This window comes from Sinocyclocheilus anshuiensis, unplaced genomic scaffold (assembly GCF_001515605.1).
Source record: "Sinocyclocheilus anshuiensis isolate Anshui unplaced genomic scaffold, SAMN03320099.WGS_v1.1 scaffold3827, whole genome shotgun sequence".
In the NCBI taxonomy this organism is placed as follows: Eukaryota; Metazoa; Chordata; class Actinopteri; order Cypriniformes; family Cyprinidae; genus Sinocyclocheilus; species Sinocyclocheilus anshuiensis.
In genome coordinates this window covers 134405-138933 of record NW_015554555.1, presented here as the reverse complement: position 1 = coordinate 138933, position 4529 = coordinate 134405, and the positions used below count along the sequence as shown (strand labels likewise).

The window sequence follows — 4529 nt, the reverse complement described above, 5'->3', positions numbered from 1 at the left end:
TGCATGTATTCATTCATTGCGCATATTTTCATCATGCAGACACGGTCAAAGTGACAAAAATAGCATCTCCTCTTATACAGGATCCCGTAGACAAGGAGGCTGCTTAAATTCATAGGGAGATTTTTTTTTTTTTTTTTGCCATGTTCACATTCATATTTATTTGAGCGGTAGCATTTTAAATGGTAAATTTCTTTAAAACATTGGAGCTGCAGAGCACATTAGTAAGGCCGCTCTATGCAGACTGATAAGGAAAGTGTACATCGCTCTCATGCTCTTTCTGAGAATTTTTTTCCTGGGCACAAATCCGTCAAAGAGGAGTTTCACTGGACTGTAGGCCAGTGTTGTAGAAATCGGTAATCTGATAAATGATGTTCACTTGATAACATCTTGCTGCAACCTCTGGAAGTAACCCAATAATTAGAATTTCCTTCAGTATTTCCATTGTGGTTGGGTGCATTGATGACACGTATATTCCTATCATTGCACCTTCTGAAAATAATCAGATTACTGTATGGAATGGAAGGATGCCAGATGGAGGGGCGAGACATATGCCATAACCACCACCACAGCTGTTAAATAAACACAAATTATTTACAATATATTTGGTCATCTTTATTTTCTACAAATACAAAAGCAACAGTTCTTTTTCCTTTTGAATTTTTAAATTCTTCTACTTGACCATCTCCTCTTCATCCGTCAGTGGTGCTGGTGCAGGTTCTCCTCCCATTTTGAGAGCCTCTGCCTTCTTGCTGTCATTACTCTAATTAAGAAATGTAACAGGTCGGATTAGAGAATATTTAATAAGCCTATGTGAAAAGAGCGTTAAACTACAGTATGTGGAAAACCCTGCTGCGCATTGAAATAGACACTGAATAATATTTAATGTCAAATGTTTGTAAAGTCATGTAGCCTACACCCATGAAACTTTTATGCTTAAAGCTTTACCTTGATTGAATTGTGTTTTTATAATTCATTTTTAGATGCTGCTACGTTCTTTTTCTTTTTTTTTCTTCTTTCTTTCTTTCTTTTTCTTTTTTTTCGCCGTGGGATACCATGACAATGAAATTTAGTTAAATAATTTTCAGTTTTTACCTCTGATATTATAACAGTGATTAAGAATTAAAGTTATTTATTGACTCGGAAGTATGCGGACGTTTTTTTGTCGGGTGCTGTTGCCATGGTGAATCATAATTTCAGAGCTCCACTGATCATGACTTCTCATAGTCATGGTGCACGCACTAAACTCAGAGTCAACCTACTCAGGCTGAACTAACACAATTTAGCTGTTCTGAAACCAAAAACTCAGGGCAAGTCAACTCAGAGTTTGAGTTTCAATTCAGAGTTGGTTGAACTTCCTTATTGAAACAGGCCCCTGTGTATGAGCAAGAGAGATCATATTCAGTGTAAAGCACTGCCTCTGGCGGTCAGTAAGAACGAAATAAAAACAGTATATACATTTGGTTTGAATATATTTTATTAGGCTATAAATATGTTACTATGTTACAGCTCCCTTTTGAAGCTCTTGTGTTCTTCTTCATCTCTTTAATCCTATCCTGCTCACATGTGATTGGAGATGAGTATTGTTCCCACTTTGATTTTTGTAAAATAACTTGTTTTTACTTCTTAGATAAAAGAGGAGTTTCAGTTTAATACGTTGCAGGCTCATTTATTGGTAATGAATAATTGATGTTAAATAATATTGATTATAATAAATCATCAAAAAATATTGGGCAGTAGGCCTACCTTTTCCGTTGTTCTTCTGCATACTTTTTTTACACGCAAATTTGCAATATTCGCTATCACCACTAGAGGTCAGCAAGTCCCAAAGAACTATACACTGGATGCCAAGCGTAGCAAGTCATTTTTAAGGAACAATATGGAATAAAAAAAAAAAACACTCGAGTGAAACTTCGGTTTAGTTTTCTAATTTCCCCACAAATCCCATGATCATCATCATCATCATTTATTATTATTATTATTGTTATTAAGTGCACTATATAATTTATGAGTTAAATAGGCTCCATTAAATAATACTTGAAAAAAAAAAACCCGTTAAAATCTTAGTGAACGAGCAAAAAGAGTGTTGTTAGTGGAGCAGTTATCCAGTGCACCCTCATCCCAGTGGAATGAGTTAGTGAAGTGAGAGTCATGCAGTTCACCGGGCCTAGTTCTACGTGGAGATATTCACATTTAAAACATTCACGCCTGCCTAAATTGTCATCGCACTACATTCTGTCTATTTCCGGGTGAAATCACGGCTCAGAAGTGCGGTTGTTTGTGGACTGTTGACAAAATAGCGGTTACGTGTGGAAAGGGAGGGTGCAAAGCAATCAGGAAAAAAAATCGAGCGATCGCTGGTTTCTCTCAGCCTGCTGAAAGAAGCAGGAAGGACTAGAGCTGTTAACCTGCACCGTGTCGAATGAAAGACTGCAGTGGACATTTGAAGGAGAGGGCTCAGCTTTTGCTTTCTTACTGTGATTGAAACCCGACCGGTGTTTGGAGTTCAACCCGAGACGCGGACAGTTAACTTTTAACATTTAGTTTCCGTGATTTCTACAGAACTGGCGTCGGACATTCCATTCCAGTTGGAATAATCTGTTCTAAAGGTGAGCGTTTTGCCCCGTTAAATGTTGTTCGGCAATGTGTGTATTGCTTTGAATTGCGTAGATTTTTGTTACATTTTGTTACGAGCTTGGCCGACGGCTTATAACTCCGGCGCTGCCAGCCTCAGTGTTTGTTTATGAATCATTTGCAGTTGAATAATGGGGTGGTACAATTAGTGGTAAAATTTACACGTTGGTTGAGAATTATTTTTTAGTGCTCCAAGTCAATTAATTATTAGCCTATTGACGTCTTATTCTAGGGTCTATCTAAAAGTTTTAGAGTTTGGGTGCTCGACTTTCCGAGGTGCTTTACTTGCAGTGTCAGTTGTAGATATGGAAGAGATGGGTTTATAGCCGATGTTGGCATCCATTTGATTGATGGTGATTGCTTTCTTTATTAAACATAGATCTTGAAGTAAGAAAGTTAGGAATCACAATTGTATTATCAAACAAACAATAGGCTAGATCGTAACGAACCGATCCATTGCGTCCATTCGTTAAAATATAGGGCAGGTTGGATGACACTCGATCACAAGTTTATCGGACAGTCGATAAAACGTGGGTTTATGGGACATGGAGGCACGACATCGGCTGTGTGACTGATGCGATGGCTTAATGCTGGACTGAAGTATGACTCAAACACCATACAGACATGAGTAGCCTAATTAAAGCTGAGCACATTCAGCCTCAGGGCACGCCCACAGGATATTCACCTACCTGCTGATGCATATTGCACATAAAACGGAAAAACACATTCTGCATGTAGTAATTGGTTCCAGATAATTAAGAATCGATGCAGATTAATCAAGACTGTCTTCAGTTAGACTTCATTCCCCAGGTGGTTGCGTCTAAATCAGTGTTCCATAAATCATTCTTAATTGGATATGAGAAAATTCAGATTTCAGTAACCTATTATCTAGAATTCAACGTAAGGTTGGAATTGGGAAATTTAAACCCAAATATTCTCACTTCTGGCTTTGCCTGGAACAGGGCTAGTGTGCTAGTGTTGTTTAACCAAAATATTTATTAAAAAGTCAATACTATTTAAAAATAGCATCTAATTTATAGAATAAGTTTCACACTATTAATACACACTATTAAATGCGTCCTGTGTGTGTGACGTTCTCACACATTCCGGAATTGTATTGGTTTAGAGGTAAGCTATCATAGTGTGCATACGTCAACCGCCTGTGTTTGCACACTCGAATGAGGCCCTCATTTTTTTTATTTTTTAAAGGCTACAGTGCACCACTGTATGCATAGTCTATGTTAGTTGATGAGAAAGTGAAAGCCTGAAACAAATATTCAGTGTCTGACAAAAACAATGTGAACGTCTGAAATAACATGTCAGTGTCATTTTGGATGAACCATTCCTTTTAGACCATCCCTTTATACATATCCAGGGGCCGTGGTAACTGTAATTTATTGTTATTGTTACTTCAGTAAAATTTGGAATTAGGCATTTCTCAAAAATAACTACATGGCGTTCTGATTTAGCTGTTTAATGTTTAAATGAGATGCCATATTAATTTTTTATTTTTTTATATTATATTATATATTTTTGATTATAGCAATAACTGGATTAGCTATTTTGGCAGACATTATGATTACAACAGTGAATTTTGCTTTGAAGTTTAGTTCCTTGTTACTTTTTTTATCTCAGAATTAAAGGAAATATAGGACTGTAATTGGAAAGAATATGTGTGGGGTAGGCGTGGAATTTTCAAACAAATTAAATTACCATAAGATGATTGTAACGCTTCAACTGAATGATGAGTTTGATGTTTTCAGAGAGAGTCCAGACCATAATTTAGAGTTTAATGTAAAATTAACATAAACAATCTAGGACTGAGGCTTATTGGTGTGTGTGTGTGTGTGTGTGTGTGTGTGTGTGTGTGTGTGTGTGTGTGTGTGTGTCTCTCTGCA

The 4529-nt window shown here is 36.9% G+C and overlaps 1 protein-coding gene across 1 annotated transcript in view; it reads left to right on the top strand.

Annotated features, from left to right (window-relative positions):
• Positions 1–2164: 2164 nt before the first annotated feature.
• LOC107671515 (phosphatidylinositol 4,5-bisphosphate 3-kinase catalytic subunit beta isoform-like) overlaps positions 2165–4529 on the top strand; it is a 100327-nt gene continuing 97962 nt past the window's right edge. The window contains exon 1 of the mRNA XM_016464436.1: positions 2165–2606. The gene's annotated coding sequence lies outside the window, so the exon portion shown is untranslated. The remainder of the gene's footprint in view (positions 2607–4529) is intronic.